This window comes from Parasteatoda tepidariorum, chromosome X2, assembly GCF_043381705.1.
Source record: "Parasteatoda tepidariorum isolate YZ-2023 chromosome X2, CAS_Ptep_4.0, whole genome shotgun sequence".
Taxonomy (NCBI): domain Eukaryota; kingdom Metazoa; phylum Arthropoda; class Arachnida; order Araneae; family Theridiidae; genus Parasteatoda; species Parasteatoda tepidariorum.
Genome location: NC_092215.1, coordinates 51,565,424 through 51,584,361, shown reverse-complemented (window position 1 = coordinate 51,584,361; position 18,938 = coordinate 51,565,424). Strand labels below are relative to the sequence as shown.

General features: G+C 27.4%; 1 protein-coding gene across 6 annotated transcripts in view; it reads left to right on the top strand.

Annotated features, from left to right (window-relative positions):
* The window catches only part of LOC107452633 (sodium/calcium exchanger 3), a 255,803-nt gene that overhangs the window by 49,077 nt on the left and 187,788 nt on the right, over positions 1–18,938 (top strand). For 4 of the 6 annotated variants that reach the window (XM_016069197.3, XM_016069177.3, XM_071188152.1 and 1 more), the window contains exon 2: positions 14,103–14,216. The exons of the other annotated variants lie outside the window; for them this stretch is intronic. The gene's annotated coding sequence lies outside the window, so the exon portion shown is untranslated. The remainder of the gene's footprint in view (positions 1–14,102; positions 14,217–18,938) is intronic. 6 annotated transcript variants of the gene reach the window in all.

The following is an 18,938-nucleotide window of genomic DNA, read 5'->3' as shown; positions in this document are numbered from 1 at the left end:
TTATTAATACAGTTCTTATATTCCTTTTTTTTAACGTTTTTCTTACCTTTCTTTCTTTTAGTTTTTCAGTGGTTGCTTTTTATTTACTTTAATTATCAAATACAAGTTGAGAAATTGATTTGAAAATTTTAAAAATAATTTTCACTAAATTAAAAAAAAAATCTTATTTATACTAGCACCATAACAAACAAAACAAAACAAGGAATAAAAATAGTAATTTAATTTTTCAAAGAAAAGTTGAGTGAAACTCCACCCTATTAACTTGAGATTGATTAGAATATCCAATCCCGCCTTAAGAAGCATATTTTTTTCTGTCGAAAATAAATTGATTTTATGTTTTTGACTTCATTTATTCGGTATAATAAAAATGTAATTAAATTTTTAAACTTAAAGATATCTTAAAGAAAATAAACTTGTTTAGTATAAAATTTCTATCAATAAAAACTGCCTTTAAAGTTTTATATAAGATACAGAAAAGCATTGATATAATATTTAAAAAAAATAAAACTAAATTTTTAGAAGAATTAAATAAAAATTATAATTCACAAATCCTAGCTGTTCACCCCATTTCATTACCGTAACTAAACATGCAAAAAATTTACTAAAACTAAATTCCGTTTCATTCAACATTCTGTCTTTTAATTATTTTTGAGTAATAAATCATAAAAGGAGACTGGAGGAAGGTAAGAAAATGATATTTGGAGATAATTAATTGAATTATATTCGGATAAATCAGAATAATGTATTAAAGTCTATCTAAACATTATGAGTACTTAAAATAATTTTTTATTCAGCAATTTTCAATTATATTTTAAGGAAAATATGTCCTCTTCATAAAATATCATATAAAATAAGCGATTTTCAATCAAACCAAACAGTAGTACCAACACGCACTGTAATATGCATTGAAATGTTTAATTTTTAACGTTATCCTTTTAATTTTTTTTATTTATGTTCTTTTTAACAATTCTGTTCTTTTATTTATGTTTTTTTATTATGCTTCCTTAATTTCAACAATTAAATAAGTGGTGTAAGAAGAACTGTGACACGTTTTTGACATAAAAAAAATTAAAATGCATAAAGAAGCAAAATTACCTTGAAAATAATGATAAATTCCTGATTTACTCGAACTTAAACTAACCAGTAGCTCACACTGTAATATATGAAAAAATATTTAATTTTAAACTTTGTCGTTTCGAATTGTTTTTTACTTATATGTTCTTTTTTTAACTATTCAGATATCACACGCTACTTCATTTATTTTCTTTGTAATTTCAAAAATTTAATAAATGGTGTGAATAGAATTGTGACACGTTTTAGACATAAAAAAGATAAGAAAAAATTAAATTGTAAGGAACAGCAAAATCACCTTGAGAATATAAGGTTAAATTTCTTATTTACTCGAAAAACGAAAATGCTATTTCCCATTATCCGTTGATCCGTTGTTTTCTGTAGTTCAAACCCTAGAAGTGAAAGACAATGGTGGATGAAATATATATATATNTGATATATATATATATATATATATATATATATATCGGACTACCATTTTGTTGCCTTATGATATGCACTGGTAATTTTTCTCCATTTTATTACTATTTTTTCTCTATCCTAAGAGAAAATTATGATAATTTTAAAAAAAAGCATCTTCAATTTAACTAATCAATAACTTACCCAGTAATTCAAATTAATGTTTATTTCTTAATTTTTTCGTTTTTAATTTTTTTACTTCTTTGTTTTTCTAAGCTATTCAGATATCGCATGATACTTTATTTAATTATTATTTAAATTCAACAATTAAATAAATTGTGTAAAAATAACTGCGACACGTTTTAAACATAAGAAAGATAAGAAAAATTAAATTGCCAGGAACAGAAAAATCACCTTGAGAATATAAGGATAAATTTCTTATTTTCCCGAAAAACGAAAATGCTATTTCCCATTATCCGTTGTTTTCTGTTGTTGAAACCATTGAAGTGTCAGACAATAGTAGATGAAAAAAATATATATATACTATATGGGACTACCATTTTGTGGCCTGATGATCTTTTTTGACGAAGCACTGAAACTTTTCGTGACTCAATTCTTACTTTTTTCCCCTTTTCTTACTATTCTTTCTCCATTTTAGGCTTTTTCTCTACTTATTTATCTCGATTTTTTCTTAGTTTAATTTTTTTTTCCTTTTCTGGTCATTATTCTTGTATAAAGTGCGCTATTTCGGACAACGAAACTGTTAGCGCTTTGGCGATATATATCCAACAAGTAGATTGGATAAAAGCCAAAAATCCAACTTTTTCGATTAAACATAGTTATTTTGTGCTTAAAACGGGAAAAACTATTGGGACTGAAATGTTGGAAAAGTAATCAAAAGGGGAAGTAAAAAGGTAATTATTATGGGAAAGAAAATAAAAATATTGAGTTATAAGCATGTTTGATTAAATGATACAAAAATTAAAATACGCTGTAGATAATTTATTTTTATCCATTTCATACACTTTCGAAAAGAGATATAATATAAAGATTGTTTGTTTCTTAAGGCATTATTAAAAAATTCGTATTCTTCTTCTTTGCTGTGTTTTTCTTCCAAGAGATGATTTTAACCCTTTTACATTGATGAGACACCGGCGTCCCTTTTATATATTATTTTCTGACTCTCTTACTACGATCATAAATATAAGTTGATATTATTTCATTATACGGAATATTCTAATAGTTACTAAAAATATGTTAGATTAACGGAATTATGTTTGGATTAAAATATAAAATCCAAAAAAGCAGTTGGAATTTTTTTCTTCATTCATAGTCAAAATTTTTTGGATAGTTAATATTCTAAATTGAAGAAATTTCCATGATGAACAGCTGTCTCTCTTATATCTAAATAGCTGCAAATAAGTACAAATTTGAAAAGTTATTGTATGGAAGTGAGTCGTGTTTGAAATGATTTACCTTTAACGCCGTTGTTAAGACAACGGTGTTTCATACTGTATTTAAAAATCATATATTAAGATTATAAATATAATATTTTTCACTTATTTTTACCCAAATTAATAAAAAAATAATAAAAAATATGTTTAATAGAAATGCTGCAGCAAAGATGCCGGAATTTTTTAAAAGAAATTGTGTGAATTATTTCTTAGAATTAAACAGCAAGATACAAATTAAAAAGTAAATTATTTTGAGGTTCTTAGATTTAAAAAAAATGATATTAAAATGATATTTAGTACTATCACGATATTACTATAAACAAAGAAAAATCCTAGTATTTTTATGTTTTTATAGTTATATAACTATGGTTATATATAATAAATTTTTTGGTTATATTTATGGCTGTATAAAATACATTACCATAAATAATAGTTTCTCTTGGTTTTAACTTAGCTTCAAATTATTGTTCGGTAAGTTATGAATTAAAATAAGAATTAACTCTACTCTTTGAATTATTTTTTGGAATAGGAATTAACTGTACTTTTTCTTAATCTACTTAAAGAATTAATTTAACTCATTGAAATAAGGTTTGGATAACCAATTTTCAAAATTTTAGTTTGAAATTAATTTCCTCTTAGTGTCAAATATGGGCTACATTATTTTCGGGGAACTGAATTGTTAATTAATTTAATTTTATCAGAAAACAGGATGGCAATCTGGCATTATGTTTTTAAATGCTTTAAACTCGATTGATGATATCTGTGAGTTATGAAAATGAACCCTCAATTTAAATTTACGGAGGGATTACGCTCTAAACTAAGCATTTTTTTGTTGATAATAATGACTTTAATTTATGTTATTTAGCGACTTAATCTTTGTAAATATTTTTTGAGAAGGTTAGAAATCTCCTGATAATTAAGTAGCATCTTATAATTTCATTTATGATAACTTTCATGCAAAACCATATTTCCTCTAAATTATTTAATTTTTCTATTTTCTACACTATTAGAAGTTTCCCGATAAAAATGGGTAAATAACAATTTATTTAATTATTACTTAATCATATTCAAACAAAACAGTCAAATAACCATAAATAATATGGTATTCAAACTGTTAACTATGAGAAATATGTTTATAAACTGCTTTCACCTAATATGGTTAAACAGCCAGGACTTTATTGCATAAACTAGGCCCACCAAATGAAGCCTTTAGTTCCTTTCAGCTGTTTATATATTATAGCCGAAAGGGCAAATCTGTTAATATCATGACAGACAGAACTGGAGATCGAGTTCTAGAGTCGGCACCAGAATATTTCCTTCATTCCCTTCAACATATGAAGAGTTTCTAGTGTCCAGCACTCACCGATTTGTGATCCTGGACACTAGAAACTCTTCTCTCATACGATTCTCTCATTCATGCGTAGATGGCAACACCATAAATCCAATGCCCATTACCTAACAGAAAGCCTGACGTCAATGTCCTGTTAAATTTGCGTTTTTACTGTGTTGAATCCTGCTAGTTGTAAATGGTTAAAAAACCAAATAGTTTTGTATTCATTATTATTTAAATATACTAGTAAAAAACGGTTCCTAAACCCTAAAGGTAAAAAAAGTTCTTTACTGTAAACTTTACGCTTAATTGGATATACAGACTGATGCCTGTTATTTTACTATAATTTTAAATAAAGTACAATCTGGATTACAAATGTGAAATTTATGTTGCTCTTTAAGTGACAGATTTTTTTAAAATGAGATTCTTAGTCTGTCTTCTATCGAATGATATAAGTTTGAAAACGTTATAGGTATTAGGAAGTCATGTGAATGCTTCGAAAAACTTCTTTGGGAGTTAGACACATCATCTGGTTATGTCGTACGTGGCTAGGAGAGCTTCGCGATTAAGACCTGGTCTGAAGAACACGAAGAAAAATTTCACAATGGAAAATCACCCCCAGCGGCGTATGACGTCAAGTCCGAGCTTTGTCCCCTGGATTCCCTGGTTTTTAGCAGAATTTACGTGAAACCTTGTTATATATCACGTTTTTAAACTTGTACGTTTCGATAAAATATAAACTAAAATTTTTATTAGAAGAAAACAATAACTTATAGAGAGAAAACAATTGTGTGTGTGTGTAACTCTAGTATAACTAAAATAAAACATCAAAATCCACTTCCAAATTAACTCTATTTACACTATTTTGCTGCAGAATATTTATTTACTTAAGAATCTTTGTATACTTCATTTTATTCAAAAATATAAAATTATTATAAACAAATTGGAAAAATTATTCTATGAACTAGCGATTCAGCAAGTAAATGCCCTATTCATTTGGACTATTAAATACTAAACATATAACATATGATTTTATAACAACCTCTTCAAAACTTTATGCGTATTTTAATTACACTTCCGGAATTTTACGTATTAAACTAATTTGACTTTTAAATTTGCTATTCAGAATACAAATAGTTCAAAGATTAAGCTTTTCTGACAATACTGTCAATAAATTAAAACTAATTCAGAGCTCGTTCTTCTCCTATTTTATTAAAGGTTAGTGATTATCTAAATATGTTTGTCCAGAAGGAATAGTTTTCGATGTATTGTAATTTATGGGGGATATCATCTAAAGTAAATTAAAAATACTAATAAGACAAAGCAGAACGATACTAATAATCGAGTTTACGGTGAGTTATTGATGTCATTTATAATTTTAAGTGTTATATGCTACAAAGAGCTATTATCGTTTATTGTTGTTAAGGTTGCAAGTTTTATAATTGAAGTAAATAGTTAAATTGATTTTTAACAAAATTAAATTTAACCACAGTTGATATTATAAGAATATTAGTAGTTAATATATTTAAATATATTTAAAAAGCATTGTAGTAAATATATTTAAAAAGCATTGTTGACGTTAATTTCAATGCTTTGTATCTACAGTCTACGAAACGCTGGGGTCTATCAAAATTTTTTGCTTAATAGCTAAGAATAAAAATTTATAAGATAGACGTGAAAGGGTTAAGTCGCTTTTTAGGTGGAATAAATAAACTTATTTTGGGGAGGTTTTCAGGGCAAAATAAACTAAATGCAAAGTCTGAAAAAGGTCATTCATTATACAGGGTTGTCATAAAGAACGCATTGACTTACTTATGGATCTCTATAGGCTGGTCTGTTCAACCGATCGAGATGAGATTTATCGATATAGTAATTCAGAGATGAGTCATTTTGATAAATGAGTCTTAAAATTCACCACCAACTTAGTAGAGTCATTTCGTTGGCATCTTCGAGCTCCCCATTGAAGAATCAATATTTCCACCCCTTTCTTTTATAGTTTTTCTAAGTTGAATATCTGACAAACGTCATTCTGCGATTGCAGTCTTGATTGTACGCTTTTTTTTTTATCATGCGCAGAGCTACTTTTTGTGAGCCGAGTATAGCGTGTTCGTTCGACGCTGGTTAAGATTTTATCATGTGCACAGTAGTTTGCAAAGAAAAGAATGAGTGTTTTCGTTCGAAAATACAGAGTTTTTTTTGATCTATTACCGTAACCATGAGTGCCACTTTGCTACACTCTAAAATAGAGTTCCTCAAAATTAAGAAAGATGTGTCAATATAGCAAGCACCGAAACAAACAGTAATCGAACTTGAAAACCCCGTGCATTCAAAATTAAAACAGCATACACTTAATTTCGAGCAAAATGCATGTGAAGGACGAAATGTGTGAGCGAAGTTCGTTGGTTGCCTGCAAAACCAAGGACCTTCGGTACGTAGAAAAATACTCTAACCACCACTGTTGTATAATTCATTACAGGGAAAGTAAGGAAGCTCTATATATATTCCATTCGCTTAAAAGAGTTTTTAAGATATAGCGAAATAAGCATAAGTGAAAATAAAATTACAGATAACCTGACTAAGCTACTGGGACCAAATGTTCCTATTTGCAACCCTTTGCACCAATGAAATTGGAAATTCTTATGCCATGATATGTTACTGCGACATTCATTTAAAATTTAGTAAAAAAGTGAAGCGTTAAGATTTTTACATGCTACGAATCCATTGAACTTGGAAGATGTAAATTAGAGAAGTTTTAAAAGCGAACTCCGTGGACTGCATAAAAATTTCGTTGTTGTTGTTTCTAATGCTACTTGCCACACGGACAAGCCTGCTTGGGGAAACCGAGCATATTTAAGGCAGAGTGTGCGTTTCTTGTTTTTCAGTGGCGCCATATATGGCCAAGAATTCGACTTCTGCCACATCATATGTCGCACCCGCTTATAGGGCGGACCCATTCATACATCCATTCATTCATCCACAGATCGTAATTTTGACNTGGTGGTAAATTTGGCCTAGACAGACCCCTGATTATGGACAGCAACATCTTTTGATCTTTTCGACAGATTTAATGTGCATCAGTCACTTTATTACACGGGGAGTCTTCGGCCGGGTGGGTTCGAACCCACGAACTCTCGGACATGGGCCCAGCGCCAGACCGATCAGGCTATCCCGGCCCTGCATAAAAAATTTTTAATTCGAGTAGCTGGATATTTTATCGTTCATTAACCTTTACGTTCGCAATTTTAAGTTATTGATTCGACACTTTTCAAGCAAAACGAAAGAAAATATTTTTTTTCAAACTCCTAGAATGACGTAACCCCTTAAGAATAATGTCTCATTAAGATCTAAATAATGCATTTGTAAGTTAGCAAAAGGGCACTCTATGTTATTTTACCCACAATTATAGAGATTTCCATATTTCAGGCTAGAGAACACATGAATGTTATATCCCTACAATGCAAATCACTACAGCTACTACAAAGTATTATTTATTTAAAAACTGTTATGGTATGTACATTCATCAAGCTCTAATCTTTTCTTCCGAAATACCCGTGCGTATAAGACACTTCTAATCTCATAAATACTAAGAAAAGTAATTTCTTTGAAAAGAAATAAAAATTATTCCTGGTATCACAACACCTTAATCTTTAAGAGTATCACGTAAAATTCTTAATTTAGTTATGAGTGTCCTCAAAATTCTTCTTTCTAGTTTTCCTCACGAAGTTTCATTTTATCCTGAAAACTTTTGTAAGCGCATTTCCTTGACTGAATATTAACGATTCTGAAATTGCGGCTTTTACGTCAGATAAGTTTGTTAATAAGATCATAGAAGATTTTATTCGGAAGTTATTCATCAGGATAAGCTTATGTAACGGCGACGATTTTGTATCGAGTTGTTAATTTTTCTTCTTTTTTTTGATTAATACTGTCTAGGGATCTTTGGGTACAACGGATTTTGTTTTAAGAAAATATAGTGGATTTAAGTAAAGCTTTACATTTTTTGTCAAAGAAAAATATTTTCTTATAGTAGAGCCAGAAATAGAGTTAAATTTCTAAATTCTGAGATTGCAGCTTTTGCGTCAGATAAGTTTGTTAAAATGATCATAAAGGATTTTATTCGAAAAGTATTCATCAGGATAGGTTTATGTAACGAAGGCAATTTTGTATCAAGGTGTTATTCTCTTTTCTTCTTTTTTTGATTCAACTATCTAGGGATTATTGGGTATAATAGATTATGTTTTAAGAAAATACAGTTGATTTAAGCAGAATTTGTAACTTTTTGTCAAAGGAGAATATTTTCTTATATTTTAACTAGAAATAGAACTGGATTTTAAAATTCTGAAATTGCTGCTTTTACGTCAGATAAGTTTGTTAATAAGATCATAGAGGATTTTATTCGGAATTTACTCATCAGGATAAGATTATGTAATGACAAAAATTTTGCATCGAGTTGTTATTTATTTATTTATGTATTTTGGTTAATACTGTTGAAGTATCTTAGGATATAATGCATTTTGTTTTAAGAAAATAAAGTGGATTTAAGCGAAGCATTTAATTTCTGCAAAAAAAGAATATCCTCTTATATTGGAGTCTCAAATTGAGTTAAATTTCTAAATGCAGATTAGTTGCGTCAGATTAGTTTGTTAATAGCATCATAAGAGATTTTAATCGGAAGTTATTCATCAGGATAAGCTTATGAAATGGTGACGATTTTGTATCGGGTAGTTATGTTTTTATTAATCTTGTTGAGTGATCTTTTGGTATAATGGATTTTGTTTTAAGAAAATATAGTGGGTATTAGCGCGAGCTTGTCATTTTTTGTGAAAGGGTAATATTTTGCTATATCAGTGTCTAAAATAGAGTTAAATTTGTAAACTAATATTTTTTTTGAAAGTTTTACGGATAAAAATTCTCATCTTAGAGTCAGGATGTCTATAAAGTACCAATTCTAATTTATTTTTTTCTTAAACTTTTGTAGTATTTATGTTTTATTTGCAGCATTTATTTAGTTTCACTATTCTTGCTTCATTTTTCATACAACTTATGTGTCATTTTCCAAACAGCATTTTTTGTTAAGTAATGAAGTAAATGCCTTATAATTAAAGTCAGAAATAAAGTTAAATGTCTAGTAAACTACTCCAGTTCTGAATTTTACAAATTTTGTACTTAAGTTCTGTAATTTTTTAATTAGAGTTTCACAGATTAGTTTGACTATAACGAAACAGATTAGAATAAAGAGTAACAGAGTGGGAGAATGTAGTAGTAAGAAAAAATTATTGTAGAGCTAAGTTTTACTTGTTCTTTCATTCCGAATTACTGACTTTTAGTCATGGAAATATTGATACCTATATTTCTTTAATTAAACTTAATTGTTAAAGAAACAGTAACTTATCAGTCAACAAATAAAGTTACCATAAACATGGAAACTTAGTGGAAGAGTAACAGCAACTTAACAGTCAACAAATAAAGTTAACAAGTACATGGGAACTTAGTGGATGAGTAACAGGGAGGAAAAAGAAGCTGCAAGTCATTTTACTTCGACATGTTTAATTGAAAAGAAGATATTCAGATAAAACTGAAATAAGAAATTTTATTTTATAATAAAAAATCTTATAAACAATGGATTTAAAACAATTATGCTAGTAACAGAAGGGAAAGTTAAAAAAACCATTTTTAGCTTGTTAAAGCTTTGTTTTCTTAGAATAGAGTAAATTACAATGTCAATTTTTAAAAGTAGAAAATCCAGGGAATCATGGAATTCATTTTCCCTCCCCAACTCAACAGAAATAATTTAATTCAATAATTATGAAAATAGTGCGGAAAAATTCCTGGAAGAGCATTAAAATGTTTGAATTTTTTCTCAAAAGTAATTTTAAAACTGCTTATTAGATAAACTGAGCTGTATATAAAAATGTAACTCAATTTTAATATCTAGATAAATTAAAATTATTTTAATTAATAGTTAGTTTTATTACAGTAAAATGAAAGGCAAAGAAGGCTGGGACATAACAATTTAGCCGATACAGACATAGTTTTTCAAATACTAATTTCTAATAATATGCATTGACTGAAAAATACAGTAAAGTAATTTTAAAGCTTAAAAATATTATTTTGAATTTTATTTCCGTAATTAAAATTACTTAAGCCGGTGGGACATCAAAAGTGCAAGTGACCCGTATATGTTATCCGTATTACACAAATAAAAGTTTTCTTATTAATATATATGAAAATATTTTCTGTATTTCTTTTACATTCATTAAATACTTTTTAAAAACATTTTCAATTTTTAAACAAATATATTCGTATTTAAAATAAAAAATAGCAAGCATGAATTTTTTTCCTATTCCCTTTTTTTCAATAAAGAATTGAGGATAATTTATTATGTATCCCTAATTCAAATGTGCATAATGATTTTACTGTTTTTACAATTAATCTCTAAATCAAGACATTAACCTTTTGAAATAAAAAAATACCAATAGAGATTACAGTATATATTTTAAAATTTTTATGGGAAGAATTTTTTGTTTAAAAGCATACAAAAAATAACGAACAATCGATGTAATTTTTTTATCTACAGCGCCGTATATCTTCATCAAAACTGAGAATACTTGTTCTAAGATTTCCTGTTTGGCGAAGAAAAATGTTGAAAACTACGCCAATCTGAGAATTCTTTGATTGAAGACAAATGCAAATTTCAACCCATTGTTCTTCATCTGATAGAATGAATAGCTTCATTTCGTGCTGCGTTTTCCGCATAAAAATGCTATTTTGGAAAATGAGATAGGCTAAGTTTTCTCGCTCTGTAATCAACTTTTGAAAACGCAAGCTCACGGTTTCCCAAGTTTCCCACTTCAATTTTTATTCAAATGACTTCCAATATGTTTACGCAATTTTTCATTGAATAAATCTATTTCAATTCTTAATCTCAAAAAAATGAAATGCACAGTTACACAAAATAAATAAAGTACCGAAAGAATATTCTGTATCATATCTTTTAAGATAAATTATTGAGGAAACTTATATGAATAATATTTTAAATTTGTTCCAAATAAAAATAAATCCCTTAAATTTTTAGATTTATATTCCTCGTCTTTGTTTAAGATTTCAATATTATTTTAAATCGGTTTCTTTTAATTTTTATTCAATATCTTAGTGCAAATATTTTAAGGAAAGGATTTTTCCAGTCAGATTTTTGGAGGTTTAGCCAATCGAGCCGTAGTTTAACTAGCAGTTACATCATGAAGAAGCCAGACACAATTGGTCTACCCCTTCTTTTATATAGGGACTTTGAAAGGGAATGGGTTGCAATATCTTCCCTAACCTTTTCGAACGACCTCTAAAAGGGAAAATTTAACTGTCTCGATTCGTTTTAACAGTCATTAAGACATAAGGCATTTTTGCGATTTTCTCCATGAGTATATTTCCGAGAATAATTAGCCATTAACTTCAGAAAATAATCTTTAAATTGAAATATTGACTTTTTATGACTTGTTTTGAAATGTTCCTTTCTTCGTCCTAAAATTAATAAGTGAAATCTTAAGCTATGAATAATACAGAAAAACTCGTATGAGACATTCACAGATCTCATATCACTCATTTGGTGAAACAATGATGTAACTGCAAAATCGTCACGTAATTGCTGTTACGTCATTGTTTCACTAAATGAGCGATGTATAGAATACTCGATTCCGGCTGAAATATCGAAAGAGATGTTAAAAAAATAATAAAAAATTAAATAAATAAATAAATAAAATATTAATCCGAATTTATCCTTTTTTGCCATTGGTTGCTGTTTTTCAAATGAAAAATAATATTTTTTATATCGCTCATTTGGTGAAACAATGACGTAGCTTGATTTTGCAATTACGTCATTGTTTCACCAAATGAGTGATTAGTACTCTCTTTAAAGTTAAAAAATGACTGAAAGTTCAGAATTTAAGCGTATTTTTAAATTAAAAAATGTTAATTTAATTTTTTACTATGCATTCAAGTCATGCGCATACTGCAGGGTAATGGAATACTTGTGAAATTTAGCATATTTACATAGCATTCCGCATGTTTATTATTCTACTCTGCGCAGTAACAGCACAAACTCGTCATCTACAGTGAATGCACAAAACATAAACGTGTGCAATGCAATGTGAAAAATCTAAGTATTTTGTGTTAAACAAAGTTAATGTAATGAAAGAAATCAACTCGCGTTTGCTCAATCGTTGTTCAAAAGTTAGGAATTACTATGAAATAGATTTAAACGATTATTTTACAATATTAATTCAATTTTTTCTCGAATTTATTATTTCTAGTTATTTTTTCTCGAGTACTCAAAAATTATTTAAAATTGAGAAATTTTTTTAAAATTTAGTTTTTAATGCTTAGTTACACAGAATACTAAATATTACTGCTTCGCTCATATTATTGTAATCTGCGTATTGATTCATATTATATTAATCTAATGTACTTATCTTTTTTCAAATACTTAAAAATTGTAAATAAATTCAGAAATTTTTTTAATTTATTTTTAATATTTAGTAATACTAATATAATAACTAAATATCATGATTTTGCACATAATATAATAGTCTAAAAACTCAACACTAATTAAATTACTAAAAATTCAATCGTTTAATTATTTTTTAACCATTTTACTTTATTTATATTGTTCTTTAATAGCATGTGTATATTTTAAATTAATTAAACAATTGTTTTACTTTCTATTAATTTTAAATTTTCTTAATATTTTGGGTCACATAAAGTAGTTTTTTCAAATTTTTTTCTCTAAAAGCTGAAGTAGTGGGCGATAAAAAATAAACATATCCTTTATTCTTCAGCAGCTACTACTAGTAATACCTAGTTAGAGGTCTCAAGGGTAATTATCATTATAATATGCATTGTTGATATATTTCGTATCTAGGCGACCCTTTAGCTATTATAGCAGGGGAGTTAAGGACTATTTTGTTCAACTAAGTAATAAAAATATTTTCTTATTAAGAAATAATTGCATCAGTATTTAAGAGCAGGTCAAATGATATTGTATATTGATTTTTTTCTTAGAACTGAAATGCACTAATCACCACAGTAAGATATGTTTTACGCATTACAGTAGAATGCATATTTGAGTGACAGATGAATTTCTGGATTTTTCTATTCAAGGTTTAACCATTCGGCTCATAATTTTTATTAAATTTGTTTTTCATACTTTTTTCATTATTTTGTATTATTTTAAGACAAAATAAGTGAAAAATATTATATTTAGCATTTTAATAATGTATGGTTATGAAATACAGTTTTAAACACTGATCTCTTTTTCTACGTTAAGGGTAAAATCTTATGAACTAAGCTCACTTCCAAATGAAAATTTTTCAAATTTGCATTTATTTGAAAATATCCAAGAGAAACAGTTATTCCTCTTTCTATATTAAACTATTCAACTAAGTAAATTATAATTCAAATATCGAAAAGAATAATAATTACAATTTATTTAGATACAATTGAGCTTAAATTAAGTTGAAAATTGTATGATACTTACAATAACAAACGATAGTTCATAAGTTATTTATTTATTTGCTTTTATCTAAGGAAGATGAAGTGAATCTTGTCCAAAATTTCCGAGACTTTTATATTATATTTTTTATCTCCACAGATCTTTTGAACTATGAAATAGAAGAATAAAATATTTCTTTTTGCATTAAAACATAAAAATATATTATTAATTCAAAATTTTGAAAAAGGCAATTGTTAAAATTTATTTCATAATCATCTTGCTTAGATTAAGTTAATAATATTATACCTACAACAACAAACGAAAGTAAATAAATTATTTAACTTTTTTTTTTGCTTTTCTGATACAGAAGGATATCTAACGAAGCTGAAAGGGGATCCGCCCGAAATCTCGAGACCTTATCACTTATTTTTCATCTTCGCTGATCATTTAAACAACAAAATAGTAGAATACGTCTAGAGAAGTAAGTAAAATATTTATTTATACTTTATTTATCACAGACTAAATTCAGGCCTCTTTTGGGTAAGTCTTCAGAATTTAAATTTATATTTAAGACAAATACTATAAAATACATGTAAAAGTAAGTACCCTTCCCATGTGTTTTGATTATGTTCTGTTATTCATTGCTTGTATTATCGTTTAGAATATATGTTTCCCAGCTTTTAACTGAACAAATGGCTGTTAAGAAATGGACGAATTTCAAATCAGTGATTTTCGTTCACCTCTGTTTAAGTTCTCTTAACAGTTAGAAAATACTTCAAAACTATCTTTTACTAAGAAATAATAGAAATCTTCCTCTTTTAATGATGAAATTGATGGTTTTTAAGATATATGTTACTCTTTCTGCTTTTTTTTTATGGATTTTTGTTAAATTTTAATATAAAAGATTTCAAATATATGGCGAATCGATTCAAAAAGTTTAGCAAACTTTTATTCTATATTAAATTTCAAGTCTTAAGCGAATGATTATTCAAAAATGTGTTTCAAATAAGCCTTCGTCTGACATATAAAATGTTTTATCAAAAAAATTTTTATTCGAATTGCGGGTCAAGCATATGTCAATGAAAAAGTCAAATAAGAGGTGTTTTTGAATAAGTATCACTTGACCTATGTTCTCTGGCAAAATTACTTGAATAACTATTGTTGAGTTGAAAAAATATTCATCCTGAACATTTCAGCTGCATTATTATTTTATATTAATCAAAATAATTTTAAAGCTGAGTTAATAAATTGTTCCTATGGGTCACGCTTATACAAGGCAAGGAATTTTCGTATAATTTGGAGAGTGTGCCGTTAATTTATAGGGCAAGTTACCTTCTTAGAGTTAAAAGTTTGCAATTGTAACGAGCTGCAAAAAAATTTGCATAGTTAAAAGTTAATTTAGAACATTATATAAAGCTTCCTTAGTCAGTTTGGGAGTGCACATCTATTTCGATAACAGCCTAAGGCAAAGAGTACAAACGTTCCAGGTTCAAACCCAGGCAATGCCGAAGAGAATATCTCTCATTATCTCTCTACATTGGTGAAAATGTAACTTTCTCACTCCGTGAGAGATGACAGCGCAACACCATTTTGCTTCGTTTCAAGGTTCACCTTAATACAACAAACGCTATGGTAAGCTTTTACAAACATAATGTGAAACTGCGGTCAATAAAAGTTTTAAAAAAAATATACGCATAGACCTAAATCTTACGGCCAATGAATGGAACAATTTTTGATGGTCATTGACCATAATCTAGCAATGAACTTTTTTAGACTATACCAATGTTTTTTTTATTGTCCATAATAAACTTCTTTACGTTACGTTTTTAAATATTTTAGATATTTATTCAACATTAATTTTGTATTATGCGATAGAGTTTATTACCTATTCATTTCATGTAAATATATATATTGCTTATCTCACATTGATTTAATAGAAATTAACGATAAAAATACATATAATTTTAAAATTGTTCATTAAATTTAATAAAACAAAATACGATATAAATTTTGATTAAAAATGATTTAAAAAATATGTATTCACTATTAAATGATGTTAAAATATTTTTGATATTTAATATTATATCGATTTTCATTAAACTCGTTTCTATTTGTTTCAAATAAGAATTATGGAAAATATTTGCTAAGTGATAATATTATCATAATGAGAAGATGAGTTTTAGACTGTATGGAAAAATCAAGAACCTTTTAACAAAACAAATTTATTCGTTGAAAACCACTTAACTGAAATGAATAGTAAAACGACCTAATGTTTTATTGTTGAACGAGTTTTTAAACATAAACTTGACAATAATTGCAGAGCAAGTAAGGAAACCAAAGATTGAAAGAAAAATTGACAAAGACAAAGAAAAATGTCAAAAGACAACAATGTAAAGCTTAGTCCTTATCGGAAATTAAGAGAAACGTTTGACAAGTATAGAATACCTCTTGAGGAACTATCGAAAATAGTTTGGGTTATGTCAATATATCGATACGTTATTGATTTTTAATGTCATTTCCTTTACTAACTTGTTTGTACATAACTTGTCAGGAAATTTTATATTTTTCAATATTATTTCTATAATATCAAAATTTACAGACATTTTTAATTCTAGAAAAATTATTTTTCTCCTTACGATGCCCCAGAAGATTGAACCGAGAAAATTTTATAATAGATATATATATATATTCAGTTTTAAGAAAAAATGGAATTTATTAAAAAAAACTTAAATTATAGCGATTATACTCCAAATTGTTAAAAAATGTGTTATAACTCATCATCAGTGAACAACAACACATACTTTTTGAATAAAGATGTGTTGGGTTTTAGCAATGTGGCAAACAGTAAAAGCTGTAGACTCATGTTGCTATTGGCTGGAAAATGAATATTATATACATGTATATATAGGATCTTACAGTTTGTTTTTTATTTCGAAATACCTCTGTCGAAAAGGAATGCATCCCGAAGAGAACCTTTCCATTTATTTCTTCAAGTTTTTATTGCATTTCAAACGTTTCTCTCTTTAAATAAAACCTTTTTTTAAAATATAGCAAATTATTTGAAAAAAAATTTATGAGCATATATTTTATCTATATTAAACGTTTGAAAATAAAGTGCATTAAATTATTATTGTAGTTGTTATTATATTTTAATGAAATCTTATAAACGAAAATCTTATGTACTTTTTTCATTCTTATCTCAAACTTTTACAATTAATATGCAAAATAAAAAAACACTAAACAACATGAAGCTAAATTCTTTCACCTCTTTTAGAAAACAAATAGAGTTAAAACTATAAATTAAGAAAAAATTCCTCCCCAAAATACGTTGAACGGCGTTTTATCAAAAAATACTTTTAAGTCTATAAAAATAAAATTAATGTGAGTATTAATTTCAATTTGTAACTTCATTTATTCTCTAAGATCTTTTAATCCATTTATGGCTTACACATTCCTATTAAACTGTTCATGAGTTAATTAATAATATCTCCTAACATAAGCTTCAATTACCTTTTTAAAATATTCCTATTCCGAAATTCAAACACTATTTCCTATGACGCTTTTAATCTGACAACAGATCTTAACAATGTTTTCAGGAATGATAGTTGAGAAAGGAAAAAGATCTCTTAAAGACTCTTTTGTACTTCATATTAAGAATAGATTGGGAAACCGGGATCAATTTCCCGGAAAGTTATCTCATAGAATTCAGGATCCCATCAGGATCTGTGATGCTTCGATGATGTTGAACGGGAGTTCCTTTTTCAAATATTTTTTTTATGATTATTTGAAAAGTTTTTCGCTCCTTTTCTTCCGTTGAAATTTTCCCATTGCGTAATTCTTTTTTAATAAATCATTTCCTTTTGGACTTTTCATTACCATTTTATGATTATTCCCAGATTTTTCTATTCATAGAAAGATTGCTATAGAAATTCAAGCTTAGAAGTAGAGAATAAAAGGCGAAAAAAACGAAACATCCTGAATAATTTTTCATGTAATGATTGGATTTTTACTTGCAAGGATCAAACTTAATGGTTAAATCAAATATGCTAATTATTTGTGCTATATAGTGTTATTATAATTTGCCAAATATACTAGTAATTTAAGTTTGTTTTATTTAATACTGCATAATGTGCTTTGACGTCACATTCTGTGATGTCACATCCCCCCCCTAGAAAGATTGCTATAGAAATTCAAGCTTAGAAGTAGAGAATAAAAGGCAAAAAAAACGAAACATCCTGAATAATTTTTCATGTAATTATTGGATTTTTACTTGCAAGGATCAAACTTAATGGTTAAATCAAATATGCTAATTATTTGTGCTATATAGTGTTATTATGATTTGTCAAATATGCTAGTAATTTAAGTTTGTTTTATTTAATGCTGCATTATGCGCTTTGACATCACATTCTGTGACGTCACATTCCCCCCCCCCCTAGGAAAGATTGCTATAGAAATTCAAGCTTAGAAGTCGAAAATGAAAGGAGAAAGAAAACGAAGCATCCTAAATAATTTTTCATCTAATGATTGGATTTTTACTTACTAGGATCAAACTTAATGGTTAAATCAAATATGCTAATCATTTGTGATATATAGTGTTATTATAATTTGTCAAATATGCTAGTAATTCAAGTTACGAAATCAGACACAAAAACGTGTTTTTTCTGAATAAACATACTTTTTTTTCTCATCTGATTATGATTTATAACCCCCAGAATATAGAGGTAGCGTCAGTCTGGGAAATGCTCCAGTAGTTTGAAGACGAAAGCGTTTCTAAGTTCCTTCTTAATGTTAACTTTACTTTTAGCGTATTTCGCTATTATCTCGATAATTTTTAATACGAATTGATAAAAAAAGGACATAATTATAAAATTTATTTTTCCAAGGAAAATTACATGCAAAAAAACTATATTGTACTATTTATTTGATATTTTTTTAGTATTTTATACAAAAAAATTGAATGGGAGGATGTACAAACTTTAATTTTAAAGAATGTAGCTTTCTGTAGCAAATTTTAAATTTGAATGCAATTGGTTAGCAAGAAATCAAATTTTAAATATTTAGCTTTCTTAAAATACTATTTCTCAGGAAATAGTTGATAGATTTTACTTGATCGATATATTGCTACATAAAAATATGTTGCCATTTTTACATTCTATAAAATAATGTCAAAATTTGTATCATTTACTTTGAGATTTAATGGCAT